This window comes from Chrysemys picta, chromosome 2, assembly GCF_011386835.1.
Source record: "Chrysemys picta bellii isolate R12L10 chromosome 2, ASM1138683v2, whole genome shotgun sequence".
NCBI classification, from domain to species: Eukaryota; Metazoa; Chordata; order Testudines; family Emydidae; genus Chrysemys; species Chrysemys picta.
In genome coordinates, this window is record NC_088792.1 from 4903903 (window position 1) to 4921187 (window position 17285).

At 46.4% G+C, this 17285-nt stretch overlaps 1 protein-coding gene across 13 annotated transcripts in view; it reads left to right on the forward strand.

Moving 5' to 3' along the window:
* Positions 1-17285, forward strand: part of SCAP (SREBF chaperone) — a 105467-nt gene that overhangs the window by 9090 nt on the left and 79092 nt on the right. The window contains exon 1 of one of the 13 annotated variants that reach the window (XM_065582518.1): positions 2548-3299. The exons of 11 other annotated variants lie outside the window; for them this stretch is intronic. The gene's annotated coding sequence lies outside the window, so the exon portion shown is untranslated. Of the gene's footprint in view, positions 1-2547; positions 3300-10772; positions 11373-17285 lie in introns of those variants that run through there. One more of the 13 variants, XM_065582516.1, reaches the window with a different exon arrangement.

Genomic DNA, 17285 nt, shown 5'->3' on the forward strand with positions numbered 1-17285 from the left:
TCTGTAAAACCGAGCATCAGGTGGGCCTGTTCCCCTCCATGATCAGTTGCAGAGGGCAGTGGTAGGCCTTGCTCCTTATCACTTGGAGGTTCTCAGTATGCTGCATTCCAGTGTAGAGTGCAGAGGATGTAATTGCATGTGGTTGTTGCATCATCCTTTTGATTCTTATAGGGCAGGTGCATTCCCTAGCCGTTTGTTGTGAAGCAGCCAAATTGATAAACAAGAGTAGGCTGATTATTCCGTGAATGGTGACATGATCAAACATGATACAGCTTCCGTTAGGTGGTTGGTGAAGAGCTCCCCATAACTTCATAACCGCAGAATCCTTGAACAAAACCACTTCCCCGTGTTTTACCTTCTGCATGGCGTCTAAGTACAGAGTCCCTTCAAGTAATATCCAGGTCTGCCCATGCAGATGGTGCTCCCTAATGAAGGAAATGAGACCCAGTGTTATGTGATAACGGCAATAGGCCAGTCGGGATCTAGTAACTAGAGCTGATATTTGTGTCAATAAGCCTTAAATTTCTGAGTAAGGCTATTGGCGGTGGCAGTCCCAGGCAAGTTCTGCTTCTGCAGTGATGTTAGTGGAGAGAAATGGACTTGGCTAAAACTGCCTCTTCCTAGTCTATCCTACCAAACATGGCCAGCTTCAGGCCATGAATGATGGAAGAAACTGTCAGCCTGGTGTGGATTGATAGAATGAATGTTGGCAAACTACTACAGAATGGCTCAGTGGCAATCATGTTTGATGAAAAAAATCTCTTGGCAAACAGAGCAATGGGACTGTTTTCTGAAGGGCTTGAAGCCATTGAGAACCACTTAACACACTTATTGAAGTGATACTGTGCAGAGGGCAGGTTCTCCACTAAACTGATGCATAGCTCTTTCTGTTGAGTCCTTCAGTAAAATGTGGGGGTCTACATCGCTTCTCTATACCAAGCCATTGAACTTCTCTCCATGTTCACTTTGCTTTCTGGGTAGCTGTTGTCCTCTGAAGCGTGACGCTTTGGGGTCCCCATTTCTCTCTTGTTGTGATTTCAACACCTGGCTTAATCCTGCTTAAAAGTCAAGATTTCTCTAAGTCAGACTGGGTTTTTTGCTTTACATAACTAAGATTTTGTAGTTAGAATTTAGCTGATATTTTGATGTATGAGGCAGGATAAATTCCAGCTTGCACTCCCATATTTGTACTTGCTGTATAGGACATACAGTAATAAACATTTGACAGTGTTGTAAATGGCTATGATTCCAGTAAGACATGCCAGAAAAAAATATCTTGAGTAAGAAAGGTACCATTCTACATAGTCATTTTTTTCTTCCTGTTAAATATGGTTGTAGGAAGAACAGAGGGCTGCTAACTAGACCACTTCTGAGAAAACTCTTGTCCATAGTTGTAGCTTTGTAGAAAAGGGATCTGTGTTGGGAAAAGTAAGTCTTCTATTTCATATCATGTGGATAGAGATTCTATTAACCTCTCCTTGGCTAAATCCAAAATGGGGAGTAAATTTTTAAGCAATGTAGATGTCTCTTTCAGCGGATCCTTCCATTTCTTTACTGTCTTTCATCCAGAATAGCTGGATTTCAGGGCATGCGCGAATGTGTGTTCATGTCATCCATACCAGTCAGAGCAACGTTGTGTGCCATTTTATGACAAGAAGCAAAGAACATCTAGTCCAACTGAAAGTACAGAGGGATATTCTGGCAAATGAGAACCAATGTAACTACTATACTTAACTCATTTGCCCTGGACAAATTTCAACTTAATTCTCTTCTCTTGTGGAGTAGAGGACCACGGGATGTCCCAAAAATGAGGGCTGGTGCTTGTCTTGTGCTACCATAAAGGAATCCGCACTTTAGGTTGTTAGAGATAATTAAGCCTGTTTGTAAGATCGAGGGTTGCTTGTTTCAGCAGCTCCATTCTCTTCTTTTAATAAAGTCTTTGTGAGGCCAGCTTACTTTTCTTGCTTGTGTTCTCAAATATCTGGCTATTTTGATATGATCATTATTTCTCCGCACCCCAAGATGTGGTAGGTGCCCTTGCAAAACAAGCAAAGCCATGGCCCATACTTCAAACAGCTTGCAGTCTAATACATCCCAAGACTTGACTGAGTGTTCTAGGTGAGGGGAGAGGATAGAAAAGGGTGGCAACAAGAGTGACTACCCACTGAGACATGCATACATCTTAATGGTATGCTCCCTTCATTTTTTGTTTTAGTTACACCTTCATGGCAGAAGTGAGTTTATTTTTTTTAGAGGGATTTGACTGAGCTGAGGGAAATGGCTTGGGGAGCAATTCAAAGCCCAAGAGGCATGATGGAGACACATTGGGAAAAGGATAAGAAGTAGCTGATGTTTGTTGGAAGTGGTTGCTGTTTATTGGTGAACCATTTGAAAGAAGATCAGGTCAGATATATAGGCAGGGGCAGCTTGCTGTTCTTATCTTCGAGACTCTAACAGTTAAAGCCTTAATTTGATGTGCAGTGCGATAGGGGGCCAGGGAGCTGGCTTGGTTGATGATGTGTTCAGAGATAGTGATATGTTTTGGATTGGAAAGGCGTGGTCTGGTTCCGGTAGTTGTGATGTGTACCTCACATCACATGTGTGGTGAGAACATGGGAAGGGGCCCAGTTCAAACCTAGGTACTGAGTTGATCACATAGCTGAGGTTGTTTTCTGTGGGTAGGTGGGAATGGAACCTGAAGTGAATTTGTTAGAGATGAACCTCTGTGGCAGGGGATGTCAAAGGGAACACTCTACTACACAGAATACTCTGCACAGTACAGATTCAGAAGCAAGGCTCCAAAATGTCCAAAGAGTCGAGTCAGTATTCACCCACACAAGACACCAGCCCCCAAAGGGTCAGTGCTTGGGTTGTGATTTTCCCACAGGAAACGTTCTGTTTCACTTGGCCTTTGTGTCTCTCCACTGCACAAAGCACACTGTTCTCGCCATGGGAATAGAAGCAGAGAACAGCAGCATGGTGTTACGGAGCGGACTGTCTAGCAGGCTCATGAAGGGAGATTAATGTCCTCAGCACATACTTGATTTTTCATCTCTGAACCTCTCTTTCAAGAAATGGCTCCACTTCCCACCCACCAGCCCCCGTTGGAGCAGATGTCAAAATGTCAGTTCCGTCAGGAGACTTTTTTTTATTGGGTGATTGGAAGGTTGGGTCCCATGGGTTCCTCTTTCATTTCCCCGCTTTCTTATTGTTGCTGCTATTGGAGCATCTTTCAGACTGGGAGAGGAGAGCTCCTACTGCAGCTGCTGTCAGTGCTCCTCCTCCATGGATCTGCTTTGGTAAGTGGGGAAGAGAGGCTATAATGTCTAGCAGCGCCAGGTTACGGATCAGCTGAGCAATTTGTGTAGTGGCTGCTTGTATATAATGCTGGGCTTGGATCTGAGACACCTGCTCCCTGGTGTGTATCTGATCCTAGGGCCCAGAGACCTCCTGTGTCTCTTGTAGTTGGTAGCAGAATGTGGTGGAATTCATTTTCATCTGTATCTTCATTGTGAACTCTTGCATGTTCTGAGTTTCAGGTAACTTGTACAGCAGCCACCTCTGCAGAGACCCTTGGCTGCTCAGTCAAGACTAGAGTTCAGATGATAGACCCTGGTGCTAGAGGTGCCACTTGCAGATGCTGTCTCTCTCTGGGGGTACAGGGGAGGACTGTGGTGTCCTCCTATGCAATGACAGCAAGTTTGTATCTGTACGGTATGTAGAGATGCATGTCAAATTCTGTAAGGAATGCCCTCTGTCCTGTAATGGCTGTCTGTTTACCTAACCTCCTTTGCCTGGAGACTGAGCTTTTGGCGCCTGTTACGGCACCTGTGATTCCCATGTGACAGCAAAGTTTTGAAATAGGATGTTTCATCCGGCTGCAGACAGGATCAGTCCTGTTATCGCCTCTTGTTTTGAAATGACTTTGAAAGTAGAAGTTATTCTGTAGTCTGTCCCCTGCTGATCTCTGGGGATGGACGCTGCTGGGAAGGTTATCAGTCTGGTTAAATACACTGCAAGCAAATGTAGCATTCGGAAGGTGAATTCCCTCGGATAGTCCATGTGCCCTGTTTAACCTTCAGAGCTGCATTGTAAGGGAATGCTAGACAGCTTTTTCTGCTTCATATTGGGCAAAGGGGCAGAGAAGTGGAAGAACCTGTACAGATCTGCATTTTTTTGTGAGTCCCTCCTTTTTCTGAAATAGTATGCAGCCAGAGCATACCCGTACATACGGAACTACGCCAGCAGAGGTCCCAGCATATTCTGCTTCTGGTCCTAATGGAAGCATGTGTTTCTGTCATGCAAAGTAGAAGGGGGATGTCAGGTCTCTGTCTACCTGCTCTACAGTACATGCAGAGACTGAATATATTTAGGATACATTTTACACTCCAGTGGGGATTCTAATAGTCAGCAGTGTAGCATGATATGTCTATTCACTACTGTCGGATGCACTCCAACCCCAATCTTGTATCCCTCATACTCAGTGCTTTAAATAGATGTTGGCAAGTTAAAAATCCTATTTAAAGCAGAATCCCTTAGCTATGTTTCTAAAAACAGTAAGATTAAGTGAAATTACTTCTTTAAAAAAAACAGTGCTGCTTATTAACTGCTTTTCTCTAAGCTTGAACAATGACTATCGAGTACTTATTTTCACTGTCTTACTAGCCCAGTGCTCTGGTATGTGTTGCTAAGACTGCAGAGGAATACTTAAATTATTCTTCAATTTTTTGGTGACATTATGGAAAAGGTAGTTACAATGAAGTTTTTTGAAAACTGAATTTAGGTTAAACTTTTTTTTAAATCTGCCAGTATCATACTAAGCTGGCTCAACCTTGTGTTCACAAGAATTTGCCCAGAGGGGAAGGTTTAGTGACCAAAACATCAGGTTTGAAATGTGTAGGCTGTCTGGAATCCTTGGGATCAAATCCCAGCAGGGCTGATTCAATTTGTCTTCCTATAGACATAGATAATCAGAGTTCTATTAAGTTTGCTGCGTGTGGCTCTTTCATGTGGGACCTTAAAACCACATTGGTTTAAAAAAATAAATAAATCACAGGGTGGGTTTTTCCCCCCTCGTGTCTTTAGTAAAATATACTCTCTGCCTCTACTACTGAGCTTGCGGTGCGTCACCGTACCTAACTGCACCTATCCATGCCCAGGGCGGCTGCATTTCAGTGGTGAAGGGATGCCTTTTATATATGCAGTCCATAAAGTGATTTTCGAGCTCTGGTCAAGTGTAGATAGTCTCTTGGTCTATCCAAGGCCATGATCAAGTGTCTTGATGTTTTTGGTCTTTTGGCCTCGAGATGAAAACCTTGTCTTTGCTTCTGGGACCTTGAAGTGAAAAAATTCTCTAAGTTATATATAATATTGCTGCTCAGTGAGGAGTGGTGGTATATGTGTGCAGAAGTCATCCAACAACTGTTACCTCCCACAAGGAGAAATTCTTTGAGTAAATTTGGACTCTCTTGCTTCCCTACCTGGTCAATCGGACATTGCAAGAACTTGGAAACTTTTAGCCACTGTCTTGATAATCCCAAGAGTAAAGATAGCCAAACCAGAGTGTACAAGTCACATCAGGCATCTGAAATGCTGCGGAGTAACAGGGTGTACTCCCTTGCCTGCTGAGCCGCACTTTGGTGTTGGTCTGTCTAGTCATGGCTTTTCTCAGTCGGGTGGGTTTATGGCCAAAAGAAATAGCCTGTTCCTCTTCTGTGCTTGGGAATTGTTGCAAGCCTGATGGTTTACTTAAAATATGTGGACATGGGAGAAAGGTATTTTACAGTGCAAGACTTAGGGCAGGTTTACACTAAAAAGTTAGGTTGACCCAGTTACGTCGTTCAGCGACATAGTTAAGCTGAGTGACATGGTTAAGCTGACCAAACCTCTAGTGTAGACAGCACTAGATTGATGGAAGAATTCCTCCATTAGCTTTGCTACCGCCTCTTGGGAAGTTGGATTAACTGCAGTGACGGGAGTGTAGTAAGCATCCAAACTGAAGCACTGCAGCTGCTAAGCGGTCTAAGTATAGAATAGTCTTATTCAGTACGAAGGGTCTGTCAATGTTACAAACTCTTCAATAAACTTTGTACATTACACTACAGCTAGCTTCAGTTAGGCTTATTTTTAATTGTTGATTGTTGCAGTTCAGGGCAACTGCACCAGTATTCCCCCCTTGTGGTCCACCAAGGGCACCCAATTAAAGGTTTCTGGCTCCCAGCTGTCACGTCTCTCTCCTCCGTCCGTGGAACTCCTTGCCAGAGGATGTTGTGAAGGCCAATACTATAACGGGGTTCAAAAAAGAACTAGGTAAGTTCGTGGAGGATAGGTCCATCAATGGCTGTTAGCCGGGATGGGCAGGATGGTGTCCCTAGCCTGTTTGCCTGAAGCTGGGAATGGGCGACGGGATGGATCATTTGATGATTACCTGTTCTGCTCATTCCCTCTGAGGCACCTGGCATTGGCCACTGTCAGTGACAGGATACTGGGGTAGATGGACCTTTGGTCTGACCCAGTATGGCCGTTATGTTCCTGACTGGGGTTTGTCCTGGCTGCACAATTCCCCTGCCTATGCTGTGATATGTCCAGCAAGCCAGACTTCCCAAAAGGCCAGCATCTGCACTTTGCTTTCTCTCCAGAGGTTATGAACAGTGTATTGCCGGCAGTTACAAGTTACTATACCCCTCTTTCTAAGCAAGCACAATTATTCTTAAGGTGAATGCGTTAGAGATGATATCTTAGAATCAAGAAAAGAACCCATATGCATGCTAAAAAGCTTCTCAGAGGTCACCCCAATTCCCCCTCAGGCTCTGGTAGGTGTCGATCCTTCACAACTGGGTTACAAGGTCATTACTGTCTCAGATTCAGAACCAGACCAGCCATGAATAATTCAGTCTTTCCTTTATACAGCTTGAGTTTGGTCTTGGCCTCATAACGTCAGCAGACAATGGCCCTCTCCTCAGAGCGTAGCTTCAAAAGACTGTGTTTTTGCATAAATGGAGGTGGAGAATTTGCATTCACCTCCCCCAGTTATTCCCCAGGAAAACCACTTAACATTTTTTGTTCCAAAAGTCCATTCTTGTCTGGCAGATTGTTCAGTATAGTCCTTGTAACCCCAGGTCTTGTATTTGTCAAATCTCCCCCCATTGAGAGAGAACATACAATTCCAGCCCACAACAATACATAAACCGTTCATGTAATAATACAATTCACCCCAAAGATCTGAATTCAGTTAGATCTCCCAAGAATATTGCAGGGAATTTCCATGTCTGTCACTGATGAAAATTGCCAAAGTGTCCCTCTAAGCTGTATCCTGCGCCTTAGAACATGTACAAAGCAAGCAGTGGCCGTGCAAGCTCCCCCCCCCCCCCCCCCCAAGTCTCAACCCAGCCACGGACGGACCAGCCTCTAGTGATAAGTCTGCTTCGCCTCTGCTGATACTGCCAAAATGAAGGTGTCTGCTCTGATGGTAGATTTTTGTGGTGTGGACACATCTATGAGGAATTGATCTGAAATCCCAAGATTCATTTCATATTGGTCCCTGAACAGCCAATGGACAGTATGAACTATTTGTTGCTGGTGGGTCAGTGTCCCATTACCAGTTCCCTGATCTCCCTCTGCCTTCTCTCCATAGACTGCATACCTGCACAGAGATGCTTTCACGTGTCGGAGCTATTTTGGCCACTGCTGACTTAGTCTGAGTTTGAATTAGTTGGCTGGAGATGAAAGCCATCAATTTCCCACAGATATTTTTGTGTAACTCAACTATGCTCTTATAGCGATTATTTCACAATGGCATTACCAGATCCCCTAACACACACAGTATGGTAGCATACATCTGATCTGGGTAGGTTGTCTTCAAGCAAATGGACCAGGTTCAGCTCCCTTCCCATTGTATACTGAATTTGGCCCATTGTTTCTCAGAATGCTTTATATCAAATTAAACTCCTGAAAAAGGGCTTTAAAGAGAGGACATGATTCTTGTCTGAGCGAGAGTTCCTGATAGTTGGGTAATGCAAGAGAATGAGCTACTGCCAACTGGATAGTCGGGGCAAGCTGCAGTGTTTGTAGAAGAGAGATGAATGAGGAAATAGTGTCTGGTATACTGCTCCAGTATGGAAAAAGGCACAGGGAAGGGAGTGGGCAAAATGTTATGAAAGGGCTGTCCTTAGATAACTTGTATGTACGGACAAGTTCTTTTGCTTACTAATAGCAGTATACAGTAGAATGTGACTTAATGGGGTGATTACCTGACCACAGAAGTGTAAGAACAGGTTATGATCAGCTGGAAGAGAGGTTGGGCCTGGGGTGAATGGAGTGTGAGTGCTGGCTGGTCTTTCTGCCCATATTACATTATGGGAGAACAGCAAGAAATTTCATTACATCCACATGAGACTCCTGTGACGTCGTCTTTCCTGAGGTCCTCTGTTGTGTTAGACACTACTTGTCAGCCAGCGGGACAGCTCCTTTTTAATATACCATAATCTTGTAAGCATTTATCATGTGTAATGACTTTGTGCTTAGGCATCATGATAGCATCGGGTCCCCAGCAACCCACACACAAGACAAACTATCTAGTAGCTCTCATCCTATTGGCTCTGGTCATATTTCACTTCCTGCATATGGAAGGAAGGGATGAAAAGTCCTGGGATAGGGACCATCACCTTCCGTGTGGTAAAGTAAATCTTACATTAGTGAACTGTGCTCCCTTGACAGCACAGGAGACTTCAGTAAGCATACTAGATGGCAGAGCTGATAGAAAGGTGCTCTCCCTAGAGAAACCAGTAGCAGAATGTCCCACAGAGATTCAGCTCTCTTCCCTAGGGAAGGTCCATCCTTATGAGTGAGGCACACTAGTGGGGAAGCTAGCTTCGCTGCTGCTTGTTGGTGAATAGAAGACTATCTCCACGGCTGTCCAAAGAGCGCAGTTCACCAGTGTAAAACTTGCTTACGTTTTTACAGTCAAGCTTTGCTTCCCTTCAGGTGATGTGGCTTGCTGTGTTGTATTACTCTGCAGTGGTTCAGAAGTGCTATCGCCTTCTCTTACTGTATCTGGGAGAGAGGAGACCAGGCTGAGGTGACAATGTGGTTTCTGGCCCCAGCTTGTTTGAATCTTCTTCCATCCTATTTGTAGCATCAGCTGGTTAGAACCTGAATTCTCCTTTTCTGTGAAGTTGTTGCAGCACTGGATTGGCACTTTGTGGTGAGGCCATGGACGCAGCACAATGTCTTTGGTAGACTGTGTAGCAAGACTGCTTTGAGAAATGTTTCTCAAGCAATAGTGGAGTAATGTTGTGTTGCCCCATCATTTCTTAATAGCTGGGTGGGAAAATATAATGTGGGGCTGTCTTTTAGGCAGCTTACAGGTACTGATAATCTTAGTCCCACCCTCAGGGCTCTTACATTGTTACATTAGCTATTATTTGCTGGGTGTAAGGATTGGTAGTTAATAAAGCATTGGAATTGCAGCGAGAGAAAAGGATCTTAATTTAAATCACACTTGAGGCATGTATTGGAATTTGTGTAATCCTCGAACAGTAATAATGCTCTGCGCTTAAGAAAGGCATGGATAAAAGATGTACAGAATTATTGTTTAAGCACCTTTTTAATCTGATGATCTTGTGGTGCTTAAAAAGCCCAAACCTGGCTTCTGTTCCTGGCTCTGTTACGTGCTTTGTGTGTGCTAGGGCTGTGGGTCCCAATCGTCATTGATTTTAAAAAAACCAAAACAAAACTGCTGTGAAATAAATGGATGGAGCATGAAGCTTATGTATGGTGGTTTACATACCACAGTTTGGGATCCCCTATTCTAGGGCACGTTGTCTAACTTCAGCATACCTCCATTTTTACCGTTAGTAAAATGGAAGGAATAGCTCACATGGGGGAGGTGGTAGTTTCATTACATGTGTGGAAAGTGCAGTGAGATCCTTGGATGCAAGGTGCTCCAAAAATGCAAAATACTGTTTTATGAGCTTATGAAAGAATGCTTTAATGGCATTTCTGTTTGCATGTAACCTTTTGTTTTTGTTGGGTTGGTTATGCAAGACTTGACAAATCCTAGGCAACATTCTGTGAATAAGTGGGTGGTAAGTTCAGAATAATTTCAGACTCAAAGCTTGTGGGGTCTTTTAAAGAATTCTAGCCATTATAGTTGTGAAGACAGCTTTGTGAATGTGAACTGATGCAGCAGTATCTTGAGTCTACACACACTGAGGGTTCTAATGCATCTGCTCCTAACACTTTTAAGAATTGGAGCAGAGTGAAACAGACAAATCTCTCTTCCTCCCCCCCCCCCCCCCTTTTATAATGTAGCTAGTGTCCTGTAAATTTTTCAAGCCAGACTACTGGTTGGTGGGCTGGTTTTTACTGTAAAGTACTTCTCTAGCCCCTTCTATCTGAAGACTTCAAATTTTCAAGAATTAACAGATATAAGTTTATCTCTGTGAGGATAGTATTACCTGAATTTAACAAGCAGCGAAAGTAGAGGCACACAGAAATTACATAACTTGCTCCAGGTCATGAAGTGAATCTGGTGGAGGTGAAAGTAAAGCCCAGATCTTCTGACCCCCAGCCAGTGTTCTATTGTTTAGAAAATGCTCCCTCCCAACAAAATACTAGTAATGTTAGTAACAAAAGTTACTGATAGAAGTTAATTTTAGTCAAAAAAAAAAAAAGTAACTTCTGTGAGCAAGATGTTCTATAAATTAAGTAGGATATACTCAGTACTCCTAAATTGCTCCTTTCTTGGCTGAAAAATAGAGGTGTTTATTCTAAGCCATGTGGGATTCAACAGGTCAGTGATACCATGAGCAAGTGTTGCCTTAGACATTCAGTGCCCATCAGATACAATGACTGACTCTACATCTCTGGCTTAATAGGATGTAAGGCAAGCAGCAGTTGCTTGAGCTTTGGGAAATAAACTGTTTCTTTTCCTGCATCAAGTACCAGGAGACTAGTTCTAGATGTCTGATTAAAATGCCAGCTGTCCCCAGAAAGCAGCAGGCTGAGAAGCCAAGAGGCATTTTTAAGTGGCAGTAGCTCTTCTCAAAGGGTGAGATTGCAACTGTTCTTCAGTAAACTTGGCTTTCTGTTTTCACTGATTTGCCAAATCAAACAGGCAGAAGTGGGTATACAGGTATAGTGGGTAAATGATCCGGTGAACTCCCTATTTGGGACAATGACATTTGGTCTCTTTTGTAGGAAGGTTGGTATTGGGAGTTCAGTTTTAAACTCAGAACAGTAACTTAAACAGGTTGGCATATTGCTTTGACTGCGCTTGGTTTCTCAGGGTCAGTACTGCAATGACAGTGGATTCTCCGTTGTCACCTTGTCAGAAAAAAGAAGCTACCAAAGTCAGGCTGCTCCAGTGCTGAGTAAGTTGATGAGTGTTTGCTGTAATATGTGCTCGGCTTACACCTCACAGCTGTGGTGGTGTACTGCGTTGGGTTCTCAAAGCTGTTAAAACTATGCCTGTTCCTATCACAAACGGCAGGTTTATCCAGGCCTTGGCTACACTTGCAGCTGTACAGTGCTGTGAGTTAAACCTGTCTCCGTACAGCTGAGTAGGGAAAGCGCTGCTGTCTGTCCACACTGACAGCCGCCAGCGCACTGTCGTGGCCACATTTGCGGCACTTGCAGCAGCATTGGGAGCGGTGCATTATGGGCAGCTATCCCACAGAGCACCTCTTCCCATTCTGGCGTTGTGGGAAGGGGGCGAGGGGGGCGGGGAATTCTGGGTCCTGTCCCAACGCCCCGTGATGCATCGCTTCGCATCCCAGCAATCCCTGTGTTTCCGTCCACATTTGGCGCCATCTTTCAACGGTTTCTGTGTAGCGCAATCTGTTTTGGTCTGCGGGAAATGGAGCCCAAACTGCTGAGGAGTATGCTGACGAGTCTTGCCAGCACGTCACGTTTGGCAGTCGAGCTATTCCTTAAGATCCAAAGTGACAGTGAGGAGTCAGACGATGATAGCGAGTCGCATAACGCATACGACATGAAATTGCTTGTGGCATTCACGGACATGCTCAGCACCGTGGAATGCTGCTTTTGGGCTCGGGAAACAAGCACCGAGTGGTGGGATCACATCGTCATGCAAGTCTGGGATGACAAGCAGTGGCTGCAGAACTTTCGGATGAGAAAAGCCATTTTCTTGGGACTGTGTGAGGAGATCACCCCCACCCTGCGGCGCAAGGACACGAGATTGAGAGCTGCCCTGCCGGTGGAGAAGCGGGTGCAATCTGGAAGCTGGCAACTCCAGACAGCTACCGATCGGTCGCGAACCAGTTTGGAGTGGGAAAGTCAACAGTTGGAATAGTGTTGATGCAAGTTTGCAGGGCCATTAATCGCATCCTGCTCAGAAGAACTGTGACTCCGGGTAACATGCAGGACATTGTGGATGGCTTTGCACAAATGGGTTTTCCTAACTGTGGAGGGGCGATAGGTGGGAGGCATATTCCTATTCTGGCACCACCCCACCTAGCATCAGAGTACGTTAATCAGAAGGGGTATTTCTCTATGGTTCTCCAGGCGCTTGTGGATCACTGTGCATGTTTCATTGACATTAACACAGGCTGGCCAGGAAAGGTGCATGACGTATGCATCTTTCGGAACACTTGGCTGTTCAGGAAGATGCAGGCCGGGACTTTTTTTCCCCAGAGCGGAAGATCACAGTAGGGGAAGTCGAAATGTCCATTGTGATCCTGGGAGACCCCGCTTACCCGTTAATGCCTTGGCTCATGAAACCCTACACAGGGAGCCTTGACAGCAGCAAGTTCAACTACAGGCTGAGCCGGAGCTGAATGACTGTGGAGTGTGCTTTTGGCCGTTTAAAGGGCCGCTGGCGATCTCTGTATGGGAAGCTGGACTTGGCCAAAAACAGCATCCCCGCGGTTATATCCGCGTGTTGTACCCTCCATAATATTTGTGAAGAGAAGGGTGAAAGATTGTCAGGCATGGACCTCCGAGGTTCAACACCTGGAGGCTGAATTTGCACAGCCAGAGGGCAGGGCTATTAGAGGGGCCCAGCACGGGGCTGCAAGGATTAGGGTTCCCTTGAGGGAGCAATTTGAGGCTGAAAACCAGTAGTAATGTCTGGTGCCCTGCACGGGAGTGAAGTGCAGTGGTTACAATGTCAGTAGGAATCTGTGTTTGCTAAGCTGATTTGCAGTGCCTGTTTCCTGGGCTAAGGTATCTTTTACTTTATGCAATAATAAAGAATGTTTTCAAAGCCAAAAAATCCATTTATTGAAAAGAAAATTCATTCACTGAAAGAAACACAACTGTTTGGGAATCAGAAAGGGCAAGGGGGCGGGGTGGGGAACAGTACAATCATAGATTTGCATATGTCCTGTCTGGAGTGCTGTGCAATGAGTGCTGCACTTCAGGACAGCTATACTGCATGGTGATGGGGGTTGAGGGCAGGGGGTAAGGGTCGTAGTTCTCAGGGCTGGTTGGTGAAGATACAGGTGTTGGAGGCAGCTGGTGGCAGTAAGAACCCAGATGTTGGGGAAAGTGGGTTGGAGGGGATATGGGGGCACAAGGGAAAGTTTTGGGACAAGTGTTGCGGGGTGGGGGGCGGGCGCGGTAGTGCTCTGCCTGCATGGCTACGAGCACCTGGATAGAGTCCGCTTGGCGCTCCATGATGCTTATCAGCCGATCCGTGCTTTGCTTCCGGTGCGCTGCGTTTTCCTTGCGGATCCTGCTTTTGCTCTTTCTCCACTACTGTGCTTTTGGATTCTCTGTAAGAGATTGATGCATCACTTTGTGCAGCATGTCTTCTTTGCTTTTTTGCGGTCTCTCAGCCGGTGATAACACGGACGGCTGAGATCTCAAGGTTGCATCTGTAAAGGCAAAATGCAACACTTGACAGAGGCAGCATTGTTCATACCAGACAGAGTAATGATTCCCCCGCACTTAAGGAGGGCACACACAGTCTACACAATAGCATAATTTTCCTGTCCCAAAGACAGCGCACATAACCTACGGGAGCACCAAAATGGTGAGTAAGGGGGACTGATTGTTTCAGGGCTATACTGTCCTCTGGGTTTCTGTGCCTTGGGGAGAGCTAACAGCTGCAGGGGGCACCTACACTGAACATGTCCCAACATTTTCCACAGGAGTTTATCCTGGAAGATATCTCGCTGCTGAGGGTGACCTGGGAAGCAAGGGAGGGTCTTCTACTGCAATCCGGCTTCTGCCCTGGCCCATATGCAGCTTGCCTGTGTACAGCAATGGTCCCCTCACGGCACAGTGGCGTGGACATGTTAGCCTGACTGGGACAAGGACCATGGTAGCTCTCCCAATAAACCTGCGCAAGCGCATTGCACACATTCTGGATGAGACTTTCAAAGAGATTACCGAGGCCAATTACCGCGATGTGATAGACCACATCAATGCGCTATTCCGCATCTAGGCATGCATGCAGCCCTAACCCTCCTCTCCCAAAGAGCCCACACCAAAAAAATTCCTTCCAGAAAAAACAACTTCCCGGAAGAAGAAGAAGAAAAAAAAAGCCACTTACTGGGAACCTGTCCTCCACTAAGTACTGGCCGCTGCGACTGGCTACCTTCCTCCTGGCTTGAGAAGAGCTCCTGGCTGCATGCCTCCAGGGATTCTGGGGTGTCTCCCCCCACCCCAGCACCCTCGCTCCCACTTTCCTCCTCCTCCTCCTCCCCTCCTCCCCTCCGCTCTGAAGTGTCCATGATGGTACTCGGAGTGGAGGTGGGGTCACCCCCAAGTATCGTCTCCAGCTCTTTGTAGAAACGGCAGATCGTGGGGGCAGCACTGGAGCGGCGGTTTGCCTCGTGGGCTTTGTGGTAGGCATTCCGCAGCTCCTTCACTTTAATCCTGCTCTGCAGTGTGTCCCGGTCATGGCCCCTTTCCATCATGGCCCTTGATATCTGCCCGAAGGTATCGTAATTCCTATGGCTGGAGCGCAGCTGGGACTGGACAGCTTCCTCCCCTCAGACACTGCTGAGGTCCAGCAACTCACCATTGCTCCATGCCGGGGCTCGTTTGGCGCGTGGAGGCATGGTCACCTGGAAAGATTCGCTGATAGCACTCCACACCTGGCTGAGCAAACAGGAAGGGGATTTTTAAAATTCCCGGGGAATATAAAGGGCGGGTCTGACGGTTGGTCACCTGAGGCCAGGGCAGTAGAGTTCAAACTGATGAGCAGAGTGGCTAGAACAGGCATTGTGGGATACTGCCGAATACTTCTGGAGGCCAATCAGAGCGCATTGGGTGGCCACACTGGCGCCTCAGCACAGCAGCGGCCGCGCAATACTCTTTATTCCTCTCGGGGAGGTGGAGTACAAGCAGCGCTGTAGCCGCAGAGATACAGCGCTGTACGTGCCTTGCCAGTGTGGAGGGGGAGTGAGTTACAGCGCTGTGGGTGGCTTTATTGCGCTGTAATTCTCAAGTGTAGCCAAGGCCCCAGTGCACATCTAAGAGCAAAAAGGCAGAGGTAGCCTGAGGTCTTGCTGTCGGGAAGCTTGTCCCTCCTATTCAGACTATACTGTCCTGTGCTGGATTTTATCCCATTGCTCCTAGTTAGACCTCTTTGAAAGAGCCTAAACAACTACTTTCCCTCTTTGCCGGTTGCCTTTCAAAAACTTGCAGGCAGTTACCCCGGAGTAGCCTTTTAGCCAAGCAATATGGAATTTATTTATGGTGGTTAAATAGCTTTGTTAAACATCCGTGTTCCCTGTCTCTTGTTAGGAATTTGATGGCATTTATATCTGATTAAGGCAATCACTGACATGGGGCATATTCCTCTTCCTCATCATGCTGTATCTGTTTAAGTGGCCTACCTTGCCAAAATGGATCCAAGTCTGCGATTGGGTATGCATATCCCATACTGGCCAGGAAAGGGTTAATGACCTACTGTGGGCTCAGTCAGCCCCTCCCGCCCCATACACCTGCAGTAGGTGTCCGGTTTGGAGGGAGGGGCTAAAAGGAAAGAGCACAGCTCATTTGGTCAAGGGAAGGAGACCAGACTTCCAGCTCTCACCCTGAGAGTCCTGGCTGGGTGCAGGAACAGCTACGTGTCAGGAGCCTGTCAGAGCCTCCCTGAGGGGAAGGTAGGCCGGGACTGTCATTCTCTTGATTTGTTACTGGTGACTTTGGTTGGGAACAAATACCTGTCAGCCAAATAAAACCACCTTTTTGTTTCTGAACACCCAATCAAGGATTCGGGTAGTGGTTTGTCCTGAACCCAGGAGAGGACAGGGTCATGGAGTCAAATTTTTTTAAAAATAGATCATTTTGTGGAGTCACTGTTGACATCAAGCAAATGTTTGCTGCAGAAGGTTCATTGGCAGCCTCAATCATATAGATTTAATTTTTCTGCAGCTTTGCCTTTAAAGATCCAGAAACATTTATCTTTTCAATGTTGTCATCCATAAATGTAAGTTTTAAGTCAGGGATAGCTTTCATTCTTGTGAGTTCCAGCATAGTGCTTTCTAGTTCTTGCAAATCCTAAACCATCGAGAGAGCCTCTCCTTGAAAAGTGAGTGTGTCGACTGTGATTAAGTCCATTGTGGGATATGTGATGTGATAGACCCAGGCCAGCTGGGTATAGCAGAAGGCAGATATACTGGCCACTGGATTAACAGTTTTCTGTTCCCTGACTGACCAGAGCAGGGGCTGCTCCAGGCTAATGAGAACACCTGACTCCAATTAACCTGCAAAGAGTCAGGTGAGGCCATTAAGCTAATGTGACCACCTGACTCTAATTAAGGCATCGCTGATCCTATAAAAATGGCTCACTCCAGTCAGGCAGAGGAGAGCCAGGGAGCCAGAGGAGAGGAAGTGCAGCTGAAGGACTGGTTAATGAAGACACCCTCAAGTTACTGATAAGGGAGCCCTAAGGTAAGGGAGAAGCAGGAGAGCTGTGGGGAAGTGGCCCAGGGAAATGTAGCAACTCTGGCAGTGAAAGGTTGGCTGCCAACAGCTGCTACCATTAGTGTCCCGGGGCCGGAACCCGGAGTAGAGGGTGGGCCCGGGTCCCCCCAACCCACCACTACAGGAACACCTCCTGGGAGGGGAAGTCAGGCCCCTGTCAGGACAGGAGGCTAAACTGTTCCAAAACAAGCCCTAGGGACAACAGAGACTGTGGGAATTCTCTCACCAACCTCCTTGCTGGCTTATGATGAAAAGGGCTCAGTAGACTGTAACCCTGGCCCTAGAGAGAGAAGGGCTACGTGGAGGGTCACAGAGAGTCACTGAGGCTAGCATATACCGCCTAGAAGCACAGGACCCGGGGGGACAAGGTCAGAGCTCTGCCA